Here is a 15070-nt window from a genome sequence, read left to right on the forward strand (position 1 = left end):
ATAATAATTTAGTACATGGTCTAATACCCAGAAGTTGATTATTATTTTCTTGGTTTTAAATTTTGAGTGAGCTTAGATGAGTCCATGTGAATCTTTAAAAAAAAAAAAAGAAGAATGTTATTTAAAAATTGAAACAGATCTGCAATTAATACTTAATGTAAGAGGTCATGATTATTTTTAAAGGAGAAGATCTATTATTGGAGACAGTCTTTCTCCCCTCATCCACTCTGTTCCATCTTACAAAGGCTATCCTAGGTGAACTGGTCCAGGCTGGCACGGCGTTCTGGGAGCCTATAATGAAAGTCATTCTGGGAATACGCACAATGTATCACTGTTGGGGTAGGGGATATTTCTGCCAATTAAAACCTGAGCACACTGGGCCCAAGCCCTTGGGATCCAAGCCTTCCTTTTCTTTTGAAAGAAGAAAAGCAGAGGTGACACAGAGTAAAAGATTATTCTCAAAGCACAGGTTCCTGTTGGTCTGAGAAGAGAGAACAACCATTGGGAAGAGGTTTCTTTGTCCCCATTTGTAACAGCCACCACAGTTAGGAGTGACCATCTGTGTGAGGGCTTCTGTTCTGAGCTCACCAACCATTTAGCGGGGGATGTTAAAGAACAAGGCAGATGAGTTCCACTCTGAAACCTCCAAGCTACCTTTCACGAAGCATCCTCCCGTTGGTGAACAGAGTTAACTGGGTTATCCAACCCTATTAACAATCCAGTCTTTTTTTATTTCCTGCCTCCAGGTTATTTTCCATCAAGGAAACATTTTTAATGAAACCTGTTGGCTTCTAATATCCTGTGATTTTAAAAAATAATAACAAAAGGCATACTTGCTGTTTACTTATAATTGTTTTCTAAGCAAGGCAGCACACCTGCCTGGGCCACATGCCAATAGGCTGAGATCTCAGGAGCAAAGGATTCTGGGAGGCTTATCAGGGAGCATGTCTCAGTCCAGGCTGCCCGTGCAGACAGAGGCTGCATCTGGCTGCCGGGAGAGGCAGGGGGGCAAAGGGAAGCAAGAACGTGGGCCCACTAACAATGATCAGAGAGACTTCTCCTGCGTCACTCTGCACACTGCGAAACAAACTGCTGGACTAGCCTGTTGCCACGCTGCCTGGCCTCAAGGATTTGCCAGGATGCTCTGAGCCCAGACTGTTGGGAAGAGACTGGCGTCTTCAAGAAGCTCAAATGTCCTGGGTCATTTTTAAGACGCTGCACGAGCTCTTTCTCACCTCGATTTTTAAACCAAGATTAGTATTGACAACACAGGATTCAGAATAAATTCATACAATATTTCCTGTAACCACAAAACAAGTATCACTTTTCATCATTCATTAAGTAACGCAAGAACTCCGAAACGCTAACAAAAACGGCATGATGGGGGCCAGAGCGATAGTACAGCAGGTTAGGCATTTGCCTTGCACGGGGCCGACCTGGGTTTCCATCCTCTGCATCCCAGGGGCTTGGATCCAGTGTGCTCAAATTTTAATTGGCAGAAATATCCCCCTAATCCCAACACTAGTGCACTGTGCCTACTCCCAGAATGACTTTCATTATAGGCTCTTAGAACTCTGTGCCAGTCCCTAAAGTGCTGTCAGGAGTAATTCCTAAGTGCAGAGACAGGAGTAACCCTAGAGAATAACTGGGTGTGACCCAAAAGGACAAAAAAAATGGCATGAAGGAGTTTCAATGTTAGAATACAGAATTAAAAAATAGTCCCTGGTGGAAAATGGGCACTTGTGAATGGATGGGCACTCAACCACTGTATGACTGAAATGTAAGCATGAAAGCTTGTAAGTCTGTAACTGTATCTCATGGTGATTCACTAATAAAATTTTTTTAAATAAAAAATAAAAAAAAATAGTCCCTGTGATGCAGCCTTTAAATAAAACTAATAATAAATTACCATTCATTACATATCTCCCATGGGCCAGCTACTATGTTCATAAGCATGTATCACTGGCAATATACCCCTGGGGTGAAAAAAAAATAGTAGAAATGACATCTGAATTGCATGTTCACTGCAGCACTGTTTACAATAGCCAGAATCTGGAAACAGCCCAAATGCCTGAGAACAGACAACTAGTTAAAGAAACTATGGTTCATCTACACAATGGACAATACAGCTGTTATAAAGAGTAAAGTCATGAAATTTGCTTATAAGCAGATGGACTTGGAGAGTATCATGCTGAGTGAAATGAGTCAGAAGAAAAGGGACAGATATAGAATGATTGCACTCATTTGTGAGATATAAATTAACATGGTGCGAGCTAACATCCAAGGACAGTAAAGACAAGGGCCAGGAGAATTGGTCCATGGTTGGAAGCCTATCTCAAGTGCTAGGGGAGAAAGCAGTTGGGGTAGAAAAGGGGTAGCTAAGTCAATGATGGTTGGAGGGATCTCTTGAGATGGGAGATGTGTGCTGAAAGTAGACAAAGGACCAACATGATGGCCTCTCAGTATCTGTATTGCAAACCATAATGCACAAAAGTAGACAGAGAGTAATTAGGAAAGTGCCGGCCATAGAGGTAGGGGGGTGGGTTAGACTGGGAGTGGATACTGTAGATATTGGTGGTAAGAAAGCTATAGTGGTGGAGGAATGAGTGTTTGATCATTTTATAACTGAAACTCAATCATGAAAGCTTTGTAGTCACTGTATCTCTTCCTTTGAACTCTGTCATAGCTCAGCACGTGTCAAGACTTAGCAAGCTTCCTTGCCTTCATACCTAACATGGACTCTTCTTTCTCCCCATACCAGGCTCCTACGCATGTTTTGCATGTGGGAGGCCCAGAACTGCATGGTCCACTAAGCACTTCACAAGTAACTGCCAAGTACATCCAGTTGTGGCCCAAATCTCTCTCACGAGAAAAAAAAAAAAAAAACACTTATTTTGGATAGCCTTACAAGCAAGTACACTCGCGCGTGTGTGCACACACACACACTACTTCAGTTAGATGCTCTTCCACAACAAACATTTGCCCCACTACAGCAATATAAACTTTATCAAAACAAAACCTTTATCCTAATCATTATATTCTCAATTCATGCAACATCATACTTAGTAAGTAATTGTAAAATTGTAGAATTTGAATAGTTTAGTTGACTTGATCTTCTCTTCCAAAGACTGTAAGCTCATAGGGGACCATAAGTGTATCCAAAATGTTCATTGAATAAAAATAGCAAATTTTAGACTACAGTAGAGTTGTCTAAATTAAATAATTGTTCTTTATTGTAAAGTGAGGTTTTCTTTCATCATAAATTTCTTCCTTCACAAAGTCTTGTCCTAGTTAGCTTTGCAAATTCTATTGTTTGCATTCAAAGGACCCAATATAATGTCAGAAGAAGAATTCAGTAACAACAAAGGATTACTTATTTCAATAATCCTATCTGTTGAAATTTAACATTCTTTCCCACCCAGAGAATACACTGGCTGATCCCTACTTCCTAAGCCAGCTCTGCCTAGGGTGCGAGGACTTAGCAGAGTAAACAGGCAGAGAGAGGCAGGTGGGTATTTCAAATATCATGTAGAACAAAATATCCTTTTACATTTGTAAAATAAATACAATTCCATTGCTCATATCTCCTGGATAAAGAGGCAAAACGAATAAGCAAAGAGAACAAACAGAAGAAAAGGAGTGAAAGCAGCTCGGAATATTTAATAACCTAGGTTAAGCTGAGACCTTGTGCAGTGCAACCCTGGAGCACTATCCGGGCTCACTTCCCAGGCAAATGTCCTTCTTTCTCCTCCTCCACTTCTGCAACTTCCCCAGTCAGCACACTAAGGGAACCTGACAGTAACCTGCCTTCATGTGGTCTGTTTAGCACAAATCTCTCAATTACTGTGACCAAAAGAACAGTGAGCTCTGTGTCCAATAAATACCTGCACCATTGCTCAGGATAAAGAGCTAAGAGCTACATCTCCTCCCTTAACCCCTTTACACCAGAACCTCAAGAAATGACATGAAAAAAATACCATCCTTTGAAAAAAACAAGGCTTGTCCTAACACCAAAATTCACAATGAAAATAGACAAGATACTCCTTAATAGTCTTTTTCTTTCATCAGGACAGCCCATTGCACCATTAACGCCAAGCAAATGAGAACTCAGAATCAGAGCACTGTCATTTATGGAACCTTAGTTGATTGTGTCCTGCCCTGGTGATGATGAGCCCTCTCTTAGCAATGACTGAGTGCTTACTATGTGCCAAAGGTCTTTACTTTATCTTCTACTTATCGTGTTAGGTATGGCAAGGGCATGAATTCCAGTTCTAAAACAAAGCCTATTATTTAAGAACTGAAGAGACACCGTAAATCTTTGTAAGCATGTCAATAAAATCTGCAGTGTGTGCTGGTGAAAAGCAGACATACAAGTTCCCAATGTCCATGACTATTCTCATTAAGGCCACTGACTGCAACAAGTAATCTGAGAAGAATCTAGCTTTGGTTTTCTGAAACAACAAAGTTTGAATATTGTTTTGCCTTTAACATGTTTTCAACGCATTATTTATTTAACAGGTTTTATTGATGATCTACTCTATACCAATCCCTGGAGACACAACACTAAAAAGGAGAGGCACAGCTCGACGGAGATGGTGCTACAATCTAGTTGAAAAGTCAAGCACTCATCTGTAAAACACAGATGCCAGGGTTCAGTTGAGGCAGAGATATTGTTGATTTATAGAACTAATGACACTAAAAGATAAGATGCCATTACCAGACTGCAGAGAGGAGGTCAAGTTGTCTAAATCAATAGCCATGAGACATATATACAGAAGACTGAGGGTGGGAGTAAAAAAGAAGACTGGTAAGAGTAAAAGAAATCACCAGACACTAGAATCCCAATTCAGCTGAAAGGCTCTGCAATGAGTTCACAGATAAGAACAGTACAAAGAGTGTCAGAACAGTACTGAGAAACCTCTGTTTTAGATAACCTTCTTCCCATCCTAGAGAACAGTGTGAAGTAGCTGAGCTGACACAGAAGCCTAATTAGTAATTTTATATGTATGGAGTAACGTCTCCATTGTGGGACTTCTTGTTACTGTTTTGGGCATATTGAATACACCACGGAGATGTTACTGGTGCCCGCTCGAGCAAATCGATGAGCAACGGGATGACAGTGACAGTGTCAGTGACATATTTATGGAGTGAAAAGAGATCATTAGGTGTGTGAAGCCCTAAGGGGTGTCTGGAAAACTCTGAATGCTTCGTCACTTCCCATGTGTTCTGAGGCTTATGCCAGGCTGTGGAGACAAAGAAACTGACCTCACACAACATTCAAAGTCTTATCTTGGGCCTGAGAAACAGTCCAAGAAATGAGGCACTTGCTTTTTGTGTGGCTAACCCCACAACCATATATGATTCCCCCAAACACCACCAGGAACAGCGAGGAGAACCGAGGCAGGAGTTACCTTTGAACACTGGTGGGTATAGCCCAAACCACCATACTGCCACCAACATACATATACACATATCTTCTTTATTATTTGGACATGACTCGTCACCTTGTACAAAGAGATCTACCCAAATAAATGCCATCCAGAGACGGAATCCTGGGTCATAGAGTATTAATGTTTTTTAAATTTCTGATATATTTTTCCTTTTCATTTCAGCTTCCTATGTTATTAAAAACATCTATAGAACAAAATTCAGAGGAACACATTGAAGATAAAAGATACACTATGAATATTCAAGCAGCTATCCTTCCTACATATGCTAACAAATTTTTAGAAAATAAAATGTGCTCCCCATGTATGTGGAAAACACGGCTGTTCTTGATGTCGATTATCTGCTTGCTCCCTATTCAATTCAGGGTGGTGGATGCTGCTGCTGTTGCTGTCATCATGGGGGTCATGTGCAGGCCAATCTGTGGTGCTCACACACGCTTTTTACTGGGGGTCACACCGGAGGTTGCAGAGCTTACACCCTCAGCCTCAGTGTTCACCAAAGTACATATTTCTTGGTTGTGTTCCTTGAACATGAGTGTTCTGGGGATTCACTCATTAGCAGAGGCACAAGCTACACTACAGAGCTCCCAGGGCTCACCCACATGTGCTCACAAACAAGCTTGTCAGAAGTTGCACTTCTGGGGGCTGGAGCGATAGTACAGCGGGTAGGGCATTTGCCTTGCCTGCATCCAACCCGGGTTCGATTCCCAGCATCCCATATAGGCCCCCAGCACCACCAGGAGTAACTCCTGAGTGCAGAGCCAGGAGTAACCCCTGTGCATCGCCGGGTGCAACCCAAAAAGAAAAAAAATTGCACTTCTGGCTGGGGTGCTTGCACATCTCTTTTAGTTGTGGCACTCATCTCCCGTTTTGTGCTACTGACACACAGCTAGCTGTGGTGTAGCCAGAAACTGCCTGCTACACTAAGGATTTCAGGCAGCAGCACTGCCAGAATGGGGTCAGAGAACTGTGTGGGAAACTGAAGCCAGGACCAGACGCTTGCAAGGCCGGCAATTCTTTCACGCGATTTCAAGGCCACGCGATTCTTTCACACCCTGGAGACCCTGTCAGCAACTTTTAAACTTCAACCTGCTAGCTAGAACATTTGAAAAACTGCTGTTAGCTAATTTAATGTGATGATATTAAAATGGCATCACTCATCCTTTTATAAATATGTGACAGAAGCAATTTTTCATTGATACATGAAAGAAGAATTTTTCATTCTCCTTTTCACTGAAGAGAATTTCAGTTACCAAAGTAAGCCTTGCTTGAACCCTTCTGATTTTTAGAAATGCATGTTATCCTCCACTCGAAAAGAATAACAACTATCATCTAAATCATTTCTGTTACTGAGCTTAAATTGATTTTCTAATATATAAAAAATTATTTCATTATTTTCACATGAGAGTAAATAATTCATTTTCACAATTACCACGCCTAGGTACTAGAAATTTTGCTAACTACTTGAAACAAATTTCAGAACCTGCCTTCGTGAAATAATCTAATAATTAGAATAAACATGCTAGCAATTATATTTAAAGTAATAATAGATGTACGGAAGTCTGTAGAAAGAACAAAGAATCTGCTAGGCGCAACTATAAATTCAGAAGAGGCTTCATAGAGGAGGCAACTTTTGAGCTACAACTAGGAGGCATGGAGATATTGAGAGGCCTATCTACAGGCTGAAGATTCTGTCTCTCTCTCAGAGACAGCATTAGATCCATGAAGATTTATGAGACATAAAGGCACATGCTTCAGTTTACATTCCCCATAGGAAATGGGATAGACTGAGGCAAGATTATAAAAATAAAAATTTAATTTGAAAACAACAGTGCAGATAAAGGGTTGTGCACTATAAAATAAAATAATAAGAATAAGAATAAGAAGAGACATGTAACACGATTAGCTTTAAGAAAATCAAAGTTCAGGATTCTGATTATTGACTGGGCGAGGGAAAAAAAGAAAAGGATTATTCCCGTGGTTCAGGCAAGTATGGTCATTGTTAATACATTCCAGAACATGAGGCATGAAGATGCAAATAAAGAGAAGAGACTGTGTTCAACACTATTGATAAATTGTGGTAATAAACTATCACCGATTCTCAATGACTTAAGCCACAAAGACTGAATTCTAACTCGTGCTACATGTCTATTCTCTTTCACTGGAATTGTCTCTGGACCCAGACTGATGATAACCCTGCCAGCAAGAGCACTTGCTAGATGCAAAAAGTAAGAGATGAGATGCTGAGGATTTATATCATGACAATAAACTACTCCAACCCAGCAGTGTGCCACAAGTACTGTCCCTCATAATCAACTGACTAGAAATAGAGATATAACCACATAAAAATTCAAGGTGGTTGGGGATGGAGGGGTGGGTAGATGTGGAGAGAGGGGAGAAACAGAGAAGTTGCAATCCTCTTAGAAGTACTTCAGAAACAATCCAAAAGTAGAGAAAATCTAGATATAGTGGTCAAAAGTAATTTTCTCAAAGACAAGTTTGATAGATAGGAAAACCTAAGAATGCCATCTAGATCATCCATGGTAGGCTAGAACTCAGGAAAGGTATCAGGTTGGCAAACACAGACTAAGAAGCCACAGGGTAAGTGTGAAAGTGACAGGCCTCCATGCGTCTACATGAAAATACCTCTTGAGAGGCTGACTGATGTGCCCAGTCACCAAGCAGTACTAACTGGGTTTCCTAGAGACCAAATTCAAATTCAGCACTCTTGCTTCTTCATTGCACATGTCTCTAGTGGAATGTTCTATCTGGAGAGGTTCTGTTCAGCTCTTTTGTTATTATTTTCATCAAGAAAGATGGCATTACCTTCACTTTATGGGCAAGTCAGCAAATTTCCAATATTTGTCCAATCTCTCAGAAAATTCAGATAAATTTTGATGGCAGTCACATTGAAAATAGCCTCCACCATCATCACAAAAACAATCTATCCTTAATGTTTGGTTTTTTACATCACTGCCCTCTGTCTTAAATCATAACTAAAAAAAAATTGAAATTTATACTAGAGAAGGAATCTGCAAATTTTTCCTGGTAAACAAATGGGTAAGACTATCTTCTAATCAAATCTGATGGTTTAAAATAAACAGATGAACGTCTTCACTAAATAACATGAACAAGTAATAAGAAAATGAATTTCTTGATATTATAGAGAACAATAATTGACCCCAAGTTAGAAGGAAATTTGATACCACCACTACCACTCCAAAAATAAACTCTCCTAAATTATATTTCAACAATTGGAGCCCTGGAATTTGATGCCTGTGAAGTCCTTCAGAGTTCAATCTCAAAATTCCATACTGGGCCTGTCATTAAGTACAATTTCCTCTTTATAAACCCCCCCTAAATACCATTACGGTGGCCTGGACTCGGGCTCTGAACCAGCTTTCTCCTTTGCAGCAGCTGTTGTTTCCGCCTATAGAGGGCAGCAGACAAGCTATGTGGCAGGATCTGCTCCTTCTTCTTGACTTCCAATTGGCTTTCTACTCCTGTACGTGAGGCCTGGCCAAGCATTTATGTGTATTTATTCATCTATTTTTAATTGAACTACTGTGTCACCATGAGATACCATTACACAGCTTTCATGATTTTTCATACATACAATGTCCCATCCCTCCACCAGTGTACATTTCCCACCACCAACATCCCCCTCATGCCACCGCCCTCCCGAACTTTCTCTATGGCAGATGGCAGACACTCTCTCTCTCTCTTCTCTCTCTCTCTCTCTCTCTCTCTCTCTCTCTCTCTCTCTCTCTCTCTCTCTCTCTCTCTCTCTCTCTCTCTCTCTCTCTCTCTCTCTCTCTCTCTCTCTCTCTTTGCGCTTCCCCTCCCCACTTTGGGTATTATCACTGGCAATACAGATACTGAAAAGCCATTATGTTTGGTCATTTGCCCATGTTCAGCACAGACTTCCAATCTGGAGCAATCCCTTCCAACCATTATTGTCATAATGGTCCCTTCTCTGTCCCAACTACCCTCTCCCCCAGCCTTTGAGGCAGGCTTTCAACCATGGATCATTTGTCCTGGCCCTTGTTTCTACTGTCGTACCAAGCAATTTTTGCTCTTGAAGCGACACTACTTCAAAGCAGGGGAATCCAGTGGCAATCCTCCTAGCATCAGAGTTGCAGTACCCTCCGAGATCACAGTCCCACCCTGCCTTCTTTTTGGGTTTGGTCCCTGCCCCTCACCTAGGCTCAGAGATAACCACCTCGGGGAACCAGGCTCTTAGTATCCGGGCTCTTAGTATCCTTCCTCCGCATTCAAGCTCTGAGTCATTACCTTGGAGATATGAGGTCAGTATTCCCCAGGGCCCCTCCTCCAAACCTCTAAGATTTAATAGTCTCAATCCTAAAGTAGCTAGTGCCACCCACATTTACTACTGCCCTGTAGGATAACATAGCCTCTGATAGTTTAGGTTTATTGGGTAACTCCCGTCACAATGCTCACATTCCTCTGTGTTTATTTGTAACTACTTTCTTAGTGTTCTGTTGACTTGTAAATATTTTTCTCTTCTCCTTGAGTCCTTTGCATAGTTTATTCAGAGCAATGTCCTTTTTGTAAGGACACAGGAAGACTTAGCAAATGCTATGCTTTTGTAACCTGGGAGTCATTTGACTCTACATGATATTTTCCTCCTGGGCATCTGTCCTCTTAATCTAAACCTCAGTTGCCCTTACTTCCTAGCACCCCCAAAAGCAGGGTCCCAACGAGGAATGGGACGGACCTAGGGCAAGCGGTGAGTTGGGTGCTACCCTGGCATCGAGATGGGCCTGGCCAAAGTGCCTAATGCTTAACTATAAGTTAAGAGCTTGGTCATGGACAAATGCTGTCATGATCCAGACAGTGATAACTAGATTTGGACCCTGCTAGGGTTAGGAATGATTAATCTGGCCAGAGTGCTATAGTCTAAATCTGTGGTAAGATGTTGCCAGGAGAGCTGCCTTGCAAGCCTCAATGTATCTCTTGCTATGTCCATACAAAACTAACTAGTATTCAGATGTGAATAAGTTCTTAGACAAAGGAAAGGAGAAAAACTAAAGAGGTATTTTACCTGCTGGCAGTCAGGAAGGGCTTTGGAATGCCAGGCCCTCAGGAAGGGCTTTCTTATGTTGATTTTGCTACCTGGCTGTGTTGTAGCCTAGAGGGCAAGGTGAGGAGAGATAAGGGGGGCGGGGGGGGGGGGGGGGGGGGGGGGAGATTAGTTTAGAGAGAATCCAGAGATGCTTCAGTAGATCCAGAGAGAGGATGGAGCTGGGAGTGCGGGAGATGAGAAAGATGGAAGATTGAATAAACAGTAACTAATCAGCAACCAGCTTGGTCCTCGTTCTTCCTTCACCTGTCCTTGGCCAATGGCCGTCCCGATCCAGCCCATACACAGTGGTTCCAGAGCACCGAACGCGGGCGGTGAGACAGAGCCGCTCGGAGAGCCTGCAAGTGCACACACCCGTCGGCGTGCTTAGTTTTTTACACTGCCCTTATACCTTAAAGTTTTCTTGATCCCTTTCAGTTCTTCAACATCTGGTTGATTGTGCTTAATATTAACATTTTCTGATAATCTTTCTTTTAAAAAATCTTTCCCTTCTTCCCTTTTGATGCAGCTGCAGTTACAGGGGTGGGGGACCAGGAGTCGGGCACAGGTGGCTGTGGTACCTGCCGGGGTGACACACCTTAGTTCCCTAGGAGGCACACACTTGGGTCAGAGTGTCCCCTAGGGAGAGGCTGGGGTGGTAGTCACACAAGTAGTCACAGTGCTTGCACACTGAGTTGTGGGGGTCCCTGGGGACTGCACCCTTTAATTATGGTACTCAGATACACATCGTTGTATTGCACTGGAGATGACAGTGCCAGGTCCCAGGATCACAACAAGCTCGTGGGGCAGCGTCAGGGACTGACTTGGGCCCAGGGCCAGCAAGGCAATTTCCTGCCACTGAACTTTCCCCAAAGCTCCTCATTTGTCCTTTCATCAGCTTTAAGCAGTGGACACAGGATGAATTTTTCTCCCTGATACTACAACTGCCCTCAGGAGCCTCCGGCCCCACAACTCTAGTCTCTTCTCCCTTCATCTCACCCCTCTCATTTCTCTACCACAACAGCCGAAGAACCACTCGGCCACAAAAGCTGAACCTGTGAGGGCAGCAGTGCTAAGTTTAAGTCCAGTGCATCTGGCTCCTTTTTTCTCAGTATGGAGTGCCAACATAATACACCTTTTCTAGGCTGACAGGACACAGGTGAGCAACTGACAAGACATAAGAGCTCTGGGATTCCAGGTCATCACAGGGAAAGTGCAGTATCGCAGCTACCTTCAGACTCCAAGTCAGAGAGAAATAGGGTTTTTGAGGCCAGTCGAGACCATAATCTGGCCTGGTTCAGATGTGAGAGCTTAGCTTCCTTCACTTTTTTTCAAAGAAAGCTGATATAAATCTACATGTTTACTGTAAAGTTTCTGGATAGGTTTTTGGTTTTTAACCACTGCCATTGTTCTTGGTTTGAATTTGCCTTAAGGTTCTGTGCAGGTTAAATCAAATCTGCCCCTTTCTTTCTGCAGGTCCTGTTGAGCATTACACAACTCCCAGAGCATTGCACTAACCCCAAGTTATCATTCAGTATCTACTATTTTTCTAGCATATGTCTGATAACTAAAACCATTTACTTTTTAATAGCTACCTACAAAGTTCTGAACTATAACAACAAACCTAAAACAGGATTCTTTTCTGCTACTTTGCTAAATTACCACCTAAATGAGAGAAAGTAAGAAAGAGTAGAGTAATAGAAGATACTACTTGATTTAAACCCAAGAAAACTAGAGGTTTGACTCTTTAAATATTCGCTATCACTATCATCCCATTGATCGTCGATTTGCTCAAGCAGGCTAAGTAACATCTCCATTTGTCCTAGCCAGAGATTTTAGCAGCCTCTCTTTACTAATCCTTCCCAGTGGTGCCGCATGAGAGGCTCTTTCAGGGTCAGGGGAGTGAGACCCATCATTGTTACTGTATTTGGCATATGAATACACCACGAGGAACTTGCCAGGCTCTCCTGTGTGGTCAGGAAGCTCTCCGTAGCTTGCCAGGTTCTCCGAGAGGAAGAACAATGCTATAAGATGTGTATACATACATATATATGTATATATATGTATATATACACACTATATATAATTTTTAATGATTTTATAATTCACACTGCAAGTTTTGTAATATCCAAAACCAACAAAGTATTTTTTAAAGTGCATTACTCTCATTAAAAATTAAAAGTGACTTAGTAAATCTCACGTGTAAAGGGAAAAAAGTGAAGTTAAGAAACTTTGTTGAGGAGGGTCTGAGGGAGGGGGGTAGCTGGCAAAGTTTGGTATAGAGCTGTGTTAACACATGGTGAAAAATGGCTCTCGGAAGCAAAGCCTTTGAAGTTTATTTTAGAAGAAGGTGGAAGTAAGTGCAACGTTATTTTTTAAAGTAATATTTAGAGAACAGTTTGTTCCAGAGTTCTAAATGACACAAATAGAGTAGGCCTGGTATATAAACTCCAAAATGGTGACAATGAAATTAGGGCTTGATCTGGTGGTAAATTACACTCTGCTCATCTCACCAACACCTAAGACTCCAGAATGGAAAAGGCATCATTTAAATACGTCGACCACTTGAGTATACATAACGGCACACACCCACTTACCTCCCAACCCACCCCCTATCCCCACCCCCACCCCCCACCTCATGTACAATTACTCAATCCACAAGAGAAAGGCACACTGGCTCTATAATTACAAGTGTGAACTAGAAAAATGCCCTTTAAAAAGCTTAACTACAACTCTCAGCCACATTTTATCAGCCTCAGAGCAAACTCCAAAGATGCCTGTCACCTGGACCACTGACAGCACAGGGCAGGGAGCTCCACCTGCTGTAGCACAAAGTACCATCAGGACTATCTGTGGTGAGGCTTAAATTTCGCATTCTTCATTCAAACAGATGCACTTGTGTTATCAGCGAGGGAAAAGATGGATGTTGCCTACACACTACTAACTTTGCTTCACCTTCTCAAGCGCACATTGCTAGCTTGAGGTAAACATAAGCCTGTCTAAAACCCACAACCTCATGCTCCTGAGCACCAAAAAGGAGTTATCAAAGGCCTCAGCAGAGTTCTTATGGTTGGTATGAAGGCCAGGCCCAAAAGACTTCTTGGAGACCTACTGTATCTTTGGTTCATGAACTACTTGACACAAATTCTCACAGGCTTAGATTTCAAAGTTCACAGATCAGACTCAGTAAATTCCAATATGGAGAAAAATCAAGGACCCTTGGAAAAGGGACATCCAGATTGTGAGATGCCAGAGCACATGGTGGAGACACCAAAGACTGAAGAGAAAGGGAGATGGGCTAAAGAAGCAAAGAGGAGTTCAAGGGCTCATTGCTCAGAGCAAGTCTTGTGAAGTGTCACTTCTTATGAGGCCATAAGAGAATGGAGTCAAGCTAAGAAAGGAAAGGATGGGACAGGCATTACTCTGGAGTCAGTAGGAAAGGAATTCATTCGAAATAGCACAAATGGACAATAAGAATCCATGATTTTTGTAGCTGTTAAGTAAAGCATCTTATGTTTGTTGTGGACTTAGGCATGCAGGCTCAATGCCAAATGCTTTCCCTGCTTTGTTCTATTCAATCTCCCTAGCTACCCTGGGAAATGCATATTATGTCCACTTACAGATGACTCCACATAATCACTGAAAGATTAAGCCCCTGATCTAGGAAAGGGCATAGACAGAACTGAAAGTGAAAAGGGAAAAAAGACAAAAGATGAAACTAATGATATTTTATGGTGATTTAATAAAACTTATGAAAGAAGAAACTATTTAATGATACCATGTGCCCACCAAGCTCCTGGCTTTTTGCATTCTGCCTCTACCACAGTTCTCTAGGGCAGGGCATCTCTAAGACAGCATCTGGTACAACATCTGTGCCCTCTGATTTTAATGAATGATCTTTGCATAGGGCAATCCTATCAAGTCGGTATCATTATTCCCACTTAACAGTTAAAGAAGCAACTTCATTAAATCATTCATTCTAAATGAGAAAAAAAATGTTCTTTGTGAAATATAAAATTGGGGTGATTCTAACATGCCAAATAATGGTTTTTGTTAAAGCAACTGGCAGAACATTGGGAAGGGAAACAAAGCAGAACTACTAAGGGATGTAAAGTAGCAGGCATGTTGTATTATTCCCTTTCCTTTAATATTTGAGATAACATAATCTGAAATATACTCAGCAGAATAAACAGCTATTTTTTGCAATGAATTTTCATTTACAAAGCAAGCCCCTGTGATACAGGACATCATTATTTGAAAGGAAAGAAAGAAAGAAAATAAAAGAGAAGGATGCAGAAAGAAAAGAAGCTAGGCAGCTCATTACATATTTTCTTCCAGATTTTGCAAAATCACACTTGAAGTGACAGATGTGAAGAGGAAGGAGGTTCACACCCCAGAAAGATGGGAAACTATTTCAGGGAGGGTTGTTAGAGGAGGTGGCAGAACGCCTGGAGAAGTAGATCAGAGATGTAGCAGGGACATATGTATTTGTTCATTCATTCATTCATACATGCATGAATGCATGTATCCAGGCAGGAAT

The 15070-nt window shown here is 41.8% G+C and overlaps 1 protein-coding gene across 6 annotated transcripts in view; it reads right to left on the reverse strand.

The window, feature by feature from the left end:
* ERC2 (ELKS/RAB6-interacting/CAST family member 2) overlaps positions 1-15070 on the reverse strand; it is a 1118394-nt gene that overhangs the window by 964256 nt on the left and 139068 nt on the right. The window lies entirely within an intron of this gene.

This window comes from Sorex araneus, chromosome 4, assembly GCF_027595985.1.
Source record: "Sorex araneus isolate mSorAra2 chromosome 4, mSorAra2.pri, whole genome shotgun sequence".
Lineage (NCBI taxonomy): Eukaryota > Metazoa > Chordata > Mammalia > Eulipotyphla > Soricidae > Sorex > Sorex araneus.